The 14,149-nt window shown below is 31.6% G+C and overlaps 1 protein-coding gene across 3 annotated transcripts in view; it reads right to left on the bottom strand.

Moving 5' to 3' along the window:
* Positions 1-14,149, bottom strand: part of LOC143059072 (frizzled-5-like) — a 76,622-nt gene that overhangs the window by 36,051 nt on the left and 26,422 nt on the right. The window contains exon 1 of one of the 3 annotated variants that reach the window (XM_076232536.1): positions 7,906-8,033. The exons of the other annotated variants lie outside the window; for them this stretch is intronic. The gene's annotated coding sequence lies outside the window, so the exon portion shown is untranslated. Of the gene's footprint in view, positions 1-7,905; positions 8,034-14,149 lie in introns of those variants that run through there. 3 annotated transcript variants of the gene reach the window in all.

Below are 14,149 nucleotides of genomic sequence, written 5' to 3'. Positions count from 1 at the left end.
TTATTTTTTTTTTAATTCAAATCTTTATTGTTTGACATTACCATACATATACATGCGTGGCGTACAATATTTTGATAAAATGATGTAGTTTCAATTTTTTTTTTTTTAAATTAAAATCTTTATTAAAAATTTTAAGAATCTAAATACACGGTTAGATTTGGCATATCAAAAAACCCAATAATTCATTTTTTGATGAAATCAAACAAAGTTTAATTTTGGGCCCTTTTTGCCCCTTATTCCTAAACTGTTGGGACCAAAACTCCCAAAATCAATCCCAACCTTCCTTTTATGGTCATAAACCTTGTGTTTAAATTTCATAGATTTCTATTTTCTTATACTAAAGTTATACCAATGTAATTTCAATTTCTGCGGTCGTATAAAAATATGTGAAATACACTTTAACGCATACATTTTAGAAATATAATAAGAAGCAATAAATACTGTATGAGCCTTTTCCACTTTCCTCAGTTTTAGAACATTAAATTTTATACTTGAAATGATGCTGATGATTTAGAATAAAAAGACCTTGTTTTATTCTTTGTCTATTTGAGTGGTATTCTGGTTATACTATATTGAAAATTCAAATTTGTATTGCCACGTAAACTTTATAAACAAAAAGTCTTTGACAAATAGTGATGTTGTTTGATAAGACAAATTGTTTGTTTATAAAGTACTTAATATTGTAATTCGACGGTAACTAAACTAAAACGTGTTTTTCATCGTCTATTAATGCATTACAACAATTGGTATAGTCTTTGTTCTTTATTCCATCACACAAGCCGATAGCTAGCATATGCTGATATTCAAATTCATGTGTCAAAAGATAAGCGCAAACACAGTTGAGGCCAGTTCTAACTTCACTAAAAATGTGTCAGACACTGAATGAAGAGCTGTACGGTGAGCTGTTACAGAACAAACACTAGAACATATGTATTGCCACCCTTAGAACAGTTAATGAACGAAGATATCCTACCATGGAACATTTAATATCAAATGATAAAATTACTGAAGAGACTTTAGAATTGACACAAAATGGCAAAATGGAACAACAAAATTGTTTTTTTTTTATCTCGCGAAAATCATTTTTTTCTCCTCTCAAACCCAAACAAAGCACAATGCATCAAAGACAAAATATGTTGCCGCGTTTTGTCTCATTGTATTGGAAAATGCTATCTTTTTTCGTCCATTCAGTTTATACATTATTTTGTATGTATAGGTCAAACACCTGTTAGAACAATTATCATTGTTATACTTTTTATGTTTTGTAATTGCTATTCATTGGTAACGCCCTTAATGGATTGTGTTGTTTTCTTGCACATTTATTTCATATTTTCCTTTTACCTTTTTGATATACCTATAAGGGGAAATACAGTTTTCCCCTTCTTAACGAAAACAATCTTCGTGTCACTATTGAGCAACATGATGTTTATTAATACATTTTATATCGCCTGTATTACTGTTAAAACACTACCCGTCAATTCCATGTAAAAGTTTGTACAAAGATTAAATATATCATTGTTCGAATTGACATTTTTTCCCATTTAATTCAACAAATACTTCGTAAAACTCATTTGATCGCTACTCAAGATTTCTGATAAAACATTAGTTCATTGAGCGTTGGAATTTAAATTTCAGATACTGTCAAGCGTTGATCTCGATAAGGCCAATAGATCAATGCAAACTCGAAGTTTTTAAATTTACGACATTGGAATAAAAACAAAATTTGACAAAAAAACATTTCATTTCAAAATTAAATGCTTTCCTATTTGAATTAAGTTGTCAAATATTAGAAATTCAAAATTTAAAAAGAGAATAATATAAAAAGATTTTTTTGTTTACTTAGCATGATAAGGTCATAAGTTTGTACAAGAGGCTTATTAATTATATAAAAAAATGCTGTTTCACTAAAAAGACTGACTCATTTATACAACAAATATATGAACAACATGCAATGTTGGACTTTTCTTATTTCCTGTTCAAAGACAGAATGAAAGAGAATTTGGCTACATTTTATTTGAATTCAAAGATATCATTTATATGTTTGTGAAAAAAAAAATCATTATAAATCAGGACAGGGAAATATTTTTCTTAATCTGTTATTGTATCTGTTTTTTTTTTTTTTTGGTGATTTTGTGTTTTTCTATGTCTTTGAATATGTCTTTGTATGTGCGATTGAATAATGACAATATAAAGTTGAATTGAATTGAAAAAACAGTACCTATACGTAACTTGCACGTGCATGTCATTTAGTGACTATCGAAGAATATTCAGTATATAAGGTCGGGGTTGACTCCGTAATTTATACTCGTCAAAGTGACATCTACTTTGTCAATCTTTCACCCCTTGTGACAACCGTACAATGGAATCATCTGTTTTCCCGTGTAATGATGGGGTCGAGTTTCATTAGTATAAAAGGGATATAAGGATCAATTTTCTGCATAATTTATCAAATTCTTGTTATCCCACCTATTTAGCACCTGTATAATAGTATATTTCATAAAATTATATGAAGACAATTTGATCCCGAGCTGTTAGAGAAAAGAACCCCGACATCAGTAATAAGAGAAAGATAGTCAATGGAAGATAGAACCCCTGCTCACGTGTGATATTGTTGTCACTGATTGAGTGCAATATTAAATATAATATCATAATAATTATAGAATAGATTGGGTTCAAATATTATGTCCTTAAATTCTTGTACAAACGTGTCTCGACTATTATAGATGGTCTCCCTCATTTTCAACTTTAAGAAACACCGGATTGAGAACATATCAAACCCGTTCATCTGAAGATTGTTGATGATGCCAATTTGCCCCGAAACAATATCAAATCTTGACAGGACTGACCTTACCTTTTGTTGTTATAAATGTACAAACTATAGAATCGCTTGAAATTTCGCATGAAAACGTCAAAAAAGAAATACCAGGAGTGATACAGTTCTCTCCTTCGCAGGCCTCTACAATAACTTTTTTTTCAACTTGTCCTGTAGGACAAGTACATACCAAAATTTACTTGTCCGAATGAAGTTGTTACTTGTCCAAAAAAAAAAAAAATCTATTAAAAATAAACTTTTTACATTTTTAGTTGATTAAAGGAGCAAAACGAATTTAAACAATATAACAGAATTTGATGTATTTCTTTTGAAAAGTACAACTGCGAAACTTGTCATATCACAGGAATTAGGTTCTAGTTTTCATCAATACTAGTCTCACAAGATCCAAACATGAGGCACCATCTGATAGGCCTGTACACTCATTGGATTTGTATTGTGTTTTGTTCTTTAAGTTGAAAAAAGTTTATTCAAATGCAATCAATAAAAAGAAGATAATCCATCATAAGGTCTGATTGCCAATGAGACAACTCTCTACAAGAGACCAAATGACACAGAAATTAACAACTATAGGTCACCATATTGCAATTATTGTTTTTTTCTACTTATGATCAAATATGATTTTGTGAATTTTATGGAAAATAAAAAAAAAATTGTGAAAAAATTACGGTATGGTATTTATTATAAGGAACAGAATAGCAAAAGGAGGTACTGATTTGTCTTGGTCCCGAAATGTCTCCTGCCTTGTCAAACTGTCTATCAATCATGTCTACTAAACATGTCTCCTACAGTGCCAAACTGTCTATTAAACTTGGAGCTGAATCTTTCGAGGTGACGAACTGTCCTGTAAAGTTACCTTATCTACAAAGCCCATCATTGATTCGGACCAGTTACCTTATCTACAAAGCCCATCATTGATTCGGATCAGTAAGACTGGTTTCCAAGAATAGTATACTTTTTACCTGTTAAAAAGTAACTGACAAAGAACCAGTTAAAAATTATCGATTTCAAGTAAACATGTTGAAGGAAAAGGTTTTGCATTTGAATAAACAGAATACAGAAACATGTCAAATTAATATTTGTTTTCTTGTTTTTTGTTTACAATAAAGTACTTTGTTCATCAAAGTTTTATTAAATTTATTTTCTGCAGAATAATTGTACTTGTCCCGACGGACAAGCTTGATACAGCTTTTACTTGTCCGACCTTTTTTCCCTCTGGTACCGGACAATCGGACAAGCGTTATTGTCGAGGCCTGCTTCGATTCAACTGGTTAAAATAAAAAAAATAAAAAAATAGACATACCAAAATCCATACTATCTTTGTTAATATTAAGAGCATATAATCCCAATTTCTTTTCGTTAAATCAAGCCATAGTTTATATAAAAAAGAAGATGTGGTATGATTGCCAATGAGATAACGATCCAAAAAAGACCAAAATGACACAGACATTAACAACTATAGGTCACCGTACGGCCTTCAACAATGAGCAAAGCCCACACTGCATAGTCAGCTTTAAAAGGCCCCGATACGACAATGTAAAACAATTCAAACAAGAAAACTAACGGCCTTATTTATGTAAAAAAATTTAAGGAAAAACAAATATGTAACACATAAACAAACGACAACCACTTGATTGCAGGCTCCTGATTTACACATCAAACACATTATACATGCAATGCCTGGTATATTAGTGAGATCATTCAGTTTATATGTAACCATTGAACGTTTCCCTGTTTAATGTTTGTTTACATGGTCATTAGCAATATGCAATCAATGCTGAAGAAAATAAACATGCTGACAAAAACAGCACAAAAGGTGCTTTGAAAAGCACGGACGTTCACAACATAAGTAATCACGATATATGCAGTACTCAAGCGGCACAGACCTGACCTCAGGCAAAGCTTGTCAATACAAACATCACTAGGGAGAATCAAAACGGAGATGGCTAAGTAATGGCAAAAGTTCTGTGTTTCTTAATGCATTTGTCCGATTAAAAAAGGTTCCTCCACAATTTATAAGTGGTCATCTCAGTCTTACTTTGTTCTAAATATCGAATCCACCAATGAGGAAAGATGTGAATATTGGAATGCATCTATATGATCATAATGATAATAAAGAACTTTGATTTAAGAAGTTGCATCACAAAGGGAACCCTATATATGGAAGTTATAAAAGCCTAAGGTCTTTTTAATTTTATAGAGTACGTTACACTTTCCCCATGCACGGCATTGGATTTAACATACGGAACTTCTGACAGGGCGTGGCCGCGTATTAATACATCTCGCACGATCAAACAGACAGGCGTTATTTGTCGTAAAAGGGAGAGAGAAGCCAATGTGACCATATAGCTATAACGCGGCTAACTATTAGTTTTTATAAGCAAAGTTCAGACCATATCTTACGTATATTCTTTTTACATTGGCATCAGTCCTTCATCCCAGTCTAGCTACTTTGCAGAAACTAAAATTTCAGGTATGATTTCATTGATATACGAGTGAAATATTTGCCACTGAAATATTTTATGTTAGACAAACAACAATCATTCAGTCATCCAAGACCGGAAGGACTACTCCGATGCAACAGCCGTTAAATAACCAATAATAAAGAACATAGAAAATAACATATCTTTTGTAAAAAGCCTTTCAATGTAAAGAACGAAAAACTGTTTGACAGCCGCCCGCCCACCGGACATCCCTAAATCAATAACCAATTTTTAATTTTTACTTCGTAAGTTCGGTTAAAAATGAATGAGTTAACAACCTGACAAGTCAAGGAATAACAATAAATCGGAAATGAATCGCCTGTGAGAAAATAGATCTGTTTTATAGACATTTAAAAAATGACCACTTTCACTTCATTGAAAACTTTAGAAAACCAAAGTTTATCAGATAAAAGAAAGATTTTTCCTTGGATAAGAGAATTGATAATCATCTTCGACCCTCGTAAATTATTTCGACAAAACGAAACGGAACTCTTTTTTATGTATTGATCGCGTGTCACTCATTCATCAGTCTATCAATTTAACCTTTATCAATAAATACAATTTTTACGAAACGAAAGATTTAAAAAGAAGGGTCTGTGTTACCTTTTTATTTGAAATATTTCTCTTTTGTGTCAGAATTAATTTCATTCAAATTTTAAATCTTGATTAGTTGACATTTGAACAAAGTGATAGTGTTTCGTAGATTTTATTTCAAATTAAAATTTTTATTTGACTTGTAACATGGCTTATTTAACGTTTTGATTTTTTTTTAATGTTTCTTTTTTTCATATTATAAATGTCAAGATATATATTTAATTGAAAACGAGTGACATTTGTTACTGAAAAGTCAAAACTGACACATTAATCCGAAACTATATACCTGTACTATATAAGCCGATGTTTCACGAAACTTCACGAGAAGGGTCGATATTATGAAGTTCAAAGGGAAAATACGCCTCCCAAACTAGTCAATGGATTTGAATACGAGAAACGTGTCCTATTGGAAATTTACACACATATACAATTATAAAGTGTAAAAATATTTAATAAGTAAAATCTATAGTCGATAAATAGAACTGGACATATGCAGCATGTTTTTTTGTTTTTGTTTTTTTTTTAATTTCTTGAATTAGGATTAATGTTTGCTCTATGTTGCTAAAATTTGTTTAATAAATCACAATTATGATTTTCGATTTGACTAAAACCCTACAAGTAGTTTAAAAAACCCAAATAATTGTAAAAAATAAATGCTATGTTTGGTATCTTTAAATGTAAAGTTCACTCTGAAGTAAATAAAATTAAAATGCCCGATCTTACCATCTATATCTGCATAGGAGACAACTGTTGCAGCAATATAATATATTTGTTTACACACAATCATTTATTTAATCAACAATCTTCGTTTCCCGTATTATGTAATTAAAAAAAAAAAAAATGAATATAATGCACCTTCATAAATATCTTTAAATCTGATCAAATGATCAAAAATTGAATGCACGCAATATTTGACCACCCAAATTCTAAAATGAATCAAAATACAATAAACCATGGTTATCAGGAAAACTATCGTAATACTAACATAAGAAACGATTGCTTTACAGTATAAGCATCCCGAATTTATAAACTTTAGGAAAAGGCTACTTCGAGTGGCAATGCATTCAAACTAGATACTGTAACTAAATCACACATACCCAATTAACCACCAACTGCAGGACAAAGTATAAAAAACACACACATATAATGCAGATACATGTAGCTATAATAGAAAAACTCTCACAATATGGTGCGATTTTTACTAGTTTTATCATGTCTACTCATACACAAGTCGGTAATGTAAAACATACTACCCCAATGCTGCACATTGCAGTATTCTCAAGTTCAGTTTTCCCAGTCAGTTTCCCTATTCGTCATGTGAACATTGCATACATTGTACATGCTCGGTTTATAATGATATTCAGTTATATACCTTAAAAACGTCTCGGTGGGCCAGTGATCAAAGTTTCAATCGGCGATCAGATCAAACTAAAGACTATACAAAGAATAGGAAACTATATAGGACCCCATGCCACGCTCATTAAACAACACTTTCTTGCTCAGGGAAAACAAAATCTTATTTTGGCATTTCTTTATGGTCCACATCGTTATAAACATGGGTAACATAGGTTTCAATATTATGTGATCAAACCTTGTTGTCAATTACTTATTACATTAAAACAACATGCACTTTAACATGATACGGAAGGACGAAAGGACCAACAGACTTTCATACGTAGGGACCGTAAAAAATGCTTCTCCGCTGGAAGCAAGGGGTATTTAGTAGCAGGAGCAAGACTGCGTACGAATAAGGAACAATTATTCATGTGTACTGTTTTCTTGTGAAACAAAATATCGACTCAGTGTGCCAATTTGTATTGTTTCCCTATAATTCACATTCTAATCACGTTCTTTAACATTTCCTCGCTTAGTATGAATATAATTATTGCCATTTCACTGCAAACAATCACCCATTCATCTCAAAAAGGACAAATACATGGGCGACAACTCTATTTCAACTAATTTCAGAAGCATATATGTAAATTAAAATTAACTTACCCATAAGAAGAAAATTTTGAAATTTAATTCCCTAAACAACTAAATCAGAATCCTAATTAATTTTTAAATAACTGGAAGTTCCATTTAGGAGGTACTTGTACTAAGCTGAGAGCTCATTTTAGAAGTAGTTTGATAATAAAATAATACGAACTATAATTCATTTCATGTTTCATATTTCAACCCCACACAAGATTTAAGCAATCAGTACTGCAAAGTGCAACTTATAAGTTTGTAAATTTACACTTTACTTAAAAGATTGTGCGTAAATTGACACTTTAGCATATAGATTGCATCAAAAATGTACAGCTATCGTAATGTTGGCTGTAATTTTACCTTGTGACACCTGTCAAACAAACCAGGTAGAATTTTAAAGGTAAACAAAAGAAATTGTTTATTATAGTTTCAAGTATTAAAATACTGATAAAACTTCATAATTTGATTCTTAATTCTTGCTTTGTCATGTCGCTAAAGTTTAATATAAATGCATTTTATTAATAAGAATCAGAAGGGGAATGTAACGAGCTTTGTAGTACACTTATACCTAAACCATTTCCTTAATCCCAAATTCATATATATTAATATGACTTATATCCTATCAAAATAGAAAGTTAATACTGATATATGTACATACTTCTTTCCCTCAACCTATAGTCTCATGCTTACGTGAGAAATGGCAGGGTGTCTGCTTGGCTATAACCATTAATATCTAGTGTAAAGTGACTGTGAACGTCGAAATCCTAAATAGAGTGACGTTACGCGCGATGTTCGTACCTCATTGGAAAATCGGTGTAGTTGGCAAGATGAAAGTCCAAAATATATAATTTTGTGATATCATATTCATTGCTATTGTACGTATTTTAAAAAATAATGTTTTTTTTTAAATTAAAAATGAAAAAAAAATTGTTGAAACTATGTTTTATGCTGAAAGAGACAAGCTTCATTTAAAAAAACCCCGGCAATTTTTAGGCTTTCCCGCGCAACATATTTCATTTATTGTAATTTGTAACCACTAAACAATGATTTTCGTCTAAACTATTTTAAAATATTTTGAAAAGCGGATTTTTACATTATTTAACAGAAAGGTTCCTTCGGTCTTGTATTCGTTTTTATGGCGTTATGATGACGTCATAGAAAAAAAAAAGTGTTCAATACTACAAGGGCAAATATCTCCCACGGGGGAAAAATGAGATTCCAGGATTGTGATTAAATAATTGACACAACACAGGTTTCTGACACATAATGAATGTGGTCTAAGAACTTAAACTTAAAAACTTTAAATTTTAAATTGGACATTATCTATTATGGTCCAATATCCAAAATCTAAATACATGGTTAGATTCAGCATATCAAAGAACCCCAAGAATTTTTTTTTCAATTTTTGATGAAATCAAATGAAGTTCAATTTTGGACCCTTTAGACCTCAATGTGGACCAATCTGATAACCGGGCCCAAACATCAAAAATCTAAATACATGGTTAGATTAAGCATATATCAAAGAACCCCTTATATACAAATTTTGATGAAATCAAACAAAGTTTAATTTTGGACCGCAATTTGGACCAACTTGAAAACTGGGCCTAGAATCAAAAATCTAAATACAGGTTTAGATTCAGCATATCAAAGAACCACAAGGATTCAATTTTTGTTGATATCAAACAAAAGTTTATTTTGGACCACGATTTGAATCAACTTGAAAACTGGGCACATGATAAAAATTATAAGTACATGTTTAGATTCAGCATATCAAAGAACCCCAAGGATTCAATTTCTGTTGAAATCAAACAAAGTTTAATTTTGGACCCCGATTTGGACCAACTTGAAAACAGGGCCAATAATCAACCAGGTGCTCTGCAGGGCGCAGCTTTATACGACCGCAGAGGTCGAACCCTGAACAGTTGGGGCAAGTATGGACAAAACATCCAAGCGTGATACAGCTCTGAATTTGGATTGTGATCAAATTTTTGACATTATATGGGTTTTTTACACAAAACAAATGTCAAGATTTTACAAATCAATTAAAGATTTCTTCTTCAAACTTATTTAAATCTAAAATTAAATAGTTGACACAGCATAGGTTTCTGACACAGAATGAATGTGGTCTAATGAACTTATTTTTTTTTTGCCTTTGAGCAATTCACTATGCTGTTGAATATTAATCCTCTCAAAAAAATGTTTGAAGAAATGTTCTTTTTATTTATGAAATCTGATATGAGAAAAATTTAACCCCCCCCCCCCATTTTTTTTCACATCCCCCTTTCCCTTTTTCCAAAACTGATATCAATTCAAATTTCTAATGGAGTTTGCAACAATAACTACTCTTTTAAATACATCATAAAATATTAAAATGTAAAATAAAGTGCTTGTTATCACTGAATGGTAAAGATTGGTTGGTAGTAAAAGTGAATATACATTGTATATTGTATAAAACAATGATTTAAGTTGATTCAGCTACTATTCTGAACAAAGAAAGATAACTCCAATTGAAATTTTCTTGCTATTGCACAATATTGTGCAATTAGATATTTCTTGCTATTGCGCAATACTGTGGAATTGAAAATATTTGCTATTGCACAATACTGTGCAATTGAAGATTTCTTGCTATTGCGCAATACTGTGCAATTGAAAATTTCTTGCTATTGCACAATACTGTGCAATTGAAGATTTCTTGCTATTGCTGAATACTGTGCAATTGAAAATTTCTTGCTATTGCACAATACTTAATATAATAATTTTGGATCCTGATTTGAACCAACTTGAAAACTGGGTCCATAATAAAAAATCTAAGTACATGTTTAGATTCAGCATATCAAAAAAACCCAAGAATTCATTTTTTGTTAAAATCATACTTAGTTTAATTTTGGACCCTTTGGACTTCAATGTAGACCAATTTGAAAACGGGACCAAAAATTAAGAATCTACATACACAGTTAGATTTGGCATATCAAAGAACCCCAATTATTCAATTTTTGATGAAATCAAACAAAGTTTAATTTTGGACCCCGATTTGGACCAACTTGAAAACTGGACCAATAATCAAAAATCTAAGTACATTTTTATATTCAGCATATCAAAGAACCCCAAGGATTCAATTTTTGTTAAAATCAAACTAAGTTTAATTTTGGACCCTTTGGACCTTAATGTAGACCAATTTGAAAACGGGACCAAAACTTAAGAATCTACATACACAGTTAGATTCGGCATATCAAAGAACCCCAATTATTCAATTTTTGATGAAATCAAACAAAGTTCAATTTTGGACCCTTTGGGCCCCTTATTCCTAAACTGTTGGGACCAAAACTCCCAAAATAAAACCCAACCTTCCTTTATGGTCATAAACCTTGTGTTTAAATTTCATAGATTTCTATTTACTTATACTAAAGTTATGGTGCGAAAACCAAGAATAATGCTTATTTCGGCCCCTTTTTTGCCCCTAATTCCTTAACTGTTGGGACCTCAACTCCCAAAATTAATCCCAACCTTCCTTTTGTGGTCATAAACCTTGTGTTTACATTTCATTGATTTCTATTTACTTATACTAAAGTTATTGTGCGAAAACCAAGAATAATGCTTATTTGGGCCCTTTTTTTTGGCCCCTAATTCCCAAACTGTTAGAACCAAAACTCCCAAAATCAATCCCAACCTTCCTTTTGTGGTCATAAACCTTGTGTCAAAATTTCATAGATTTCTATTCACTTAAACTTAAGTTATTGTGCGAAAACCAAGAACATGCTTATTTGGGCCCTTTTTGGCCCCTAATTCCTAAAATGTTGGGATCAAAACTCCCAAAATCAATCCCAACCTTCCTTTTGTGGTCATAAACCTTGTGTTAAAATTTCATAGATTTCTATTCACTTTTACTAAAGTTAGAGTGCGAAAACTAAAAATATTCGGACGACGACGACGCAGACGAGGACGCCAACATCATACCAATATACGACCAAAAAATTTTCAATTTTTGCGGTCGTATAAAAATCTAAGTACATGTTTAGATTCAGCATATCAAAAACGCTCAAGAATTCAATTTTTGTTAAAATCAAACTTAGTTTAATTTTGGACCCTTTGGACCTTAATGTAGACCAATTTGAAAATAGGACCAAAAATTAAGAATCTTCATACAAGTTAGATTCGGCATAACAAAGAACCCCAATTATTGCATTTTTGATGAATTAAAACAAAGTATAATTTTGGACCCTTTGGGCCCCTTATTCCACTGTTGGGACCAAAGCTCCCAAAATCAATCCCAACCTTCCTTTTATGGTCATAAACCTTGTGTTTAAATTTCATGGATTTCTATTTACTTATACTTAAGTTATGGTGCGAAAACCAAGAGACGTGACGCATAATGCATTATACATGTATATGCAGGGGTGTTGCTAAAAGTCGGAAACGGAAGACGGAACGGAAACGGAAAACGGAAACACAAAGAATTAACGTCTTTTCTTTTTGGTTATTATATCTACATAGGTATGTTTTATATAGTATTGCACATGTTAACAAGAAACCAGATGCTCCGCAGGGCGCAGCTTTATACGACCGCAGAGGTTGAACCCTGAACGGTTGGGCAAGTATGGACACAACATTCAAGCTGGATTCAGCTCTAAATTTGGATTGTGATTAAATAGTTGACACAGCATAGGTTTCTGACACAGAATGAATGTGGTCTAATGAACTTAAAATACTTTTTTTTCCTTTGAGCAATTCACTATGCTGTTGAATATTAATCCTCTCAAAAAAATGTTTGAAGAAATTTTCTTTTTATTTATGAAATCTGAAATGAGAAAAATTTAACCCCCCCCCCATTTTTTTTTCACATCCCCCTTTCTCTTTTTCCAAAACTGATCTCAATTCAAACTTCTAATGGAGTTTGCAACAATAACTACTCATTTAAATACATCATAAAATATTAAAATGTAACAAAAGGTGCTTGTTATCACTGAATGGTAAAGATTGTTTTAATTTATCAGTTGGTAGTAAAAGTGAATATACATTGTATATTGTAAAAAACAATGATTTAAGTTGATTCAACTACTATTCTGGACAAAGAAAGATAACTCCAATCAATTGAAAATTTCTTGCTATTGCGCAATACTGTGCAATTGAAAATTTCTTGCTATTGCACAATACTGTGCAATTGAAGATTTCTTGCTATTACTGAATACTGTGCAATTGAAAATTTCTTGCTATTGCACAATACTTAATATAATAATTTTGGATCCTGATTTGAACCAACTTGAAAACTGGGCCCATAATCAAAAATCTAAGTACATGTTTAGATTCAGCATATCAAAAACGCTCAAGAATTCAATTTTTGTTAAAATCAAACTTAGTTTAATTTTGGACCCTTTGGACTTTAATGAAGACCAATTTGAAAACGGGACTAAAAATTAAGAATCTACATACACAGTAAGATTTGGCATATCAAAGAACCCCAATTATTCAATTTTTGATGAAATCAAACAAACTTTAATTTGGACCCGATTTGGACCAACTTGAAAACTGGGCCAATAATCAAAAATCTAAGTACATTTTTAGATTCAGCATATCAAAGAACCCCAAGGATTCAATTTTTGTCAAAATCAAACTAAGTTTAATTTTGGACCCTTTGGACCTTAATGTAGACCAATTTGAAAACGGGACCAAAAATTAAGAATCTACATACACAGTTAGATTCGGCATATCAAAGAACCCCAATTATTCAATTTTTGATGAAATCAAACTAAGTTCAATTTTGGACCCTTTGGGCCCCTTATTCCTAAACTGTTGGAACCAAAACTCCCAAAATCAAACCCAACCTTCCTTTAGTGGTCATAAACCTTGTGTTTAAATTTCATAGATTTCTATTCACTTAAACTTAAGTTATTGTGCGAAAACCAAGAAAATGCTTATTTGGGCCCTTTTTGGCCCCTAATTCCTAAAATGTTGGGATCAAAACTCCCAAAATCAATCCCAACCTTCCTTTTGTGGTCATAAACCTTGTGTTAAAATTTCATAGATTTCTATTCACTTTTACTAAAGTTAGAGTGCGAAAACTAAAAGTATTCGGACGACGACGACGCAGACGACGACGCCAACGTGATAGCAAATATACGACGAAAAATTAAATTTTTTGCGGTCGTATAAAAACCAAGAGGAATGAATTTAAAATAAAAGATTTTGAAGCATAAAGTATTGGAATAATTACCAGGAGATGTTGAGACTATGTTTTTGAAATATTTGATAAAGTCATGTGTACGTAGTTCATACG

This window comes from Mytilus galloprovincialis, chromosome 14 (assembly GCF_965363235.1).
Source record: "Mytilus galloprovincialis chromosome 14, xbMytGall1.hap1.1, whole genome shotgun sequence".
NCBI lineage: Eukaryota > Metazoa > Mollusca > Bivalvia > Mytilida > Mytilidae > Mytilus > Mytilus galloprovincialis.
Note: the sequence above shows the minus strand (reverse complement) of the source record. Positions and strands in the feature narration are given on the sequence as shown.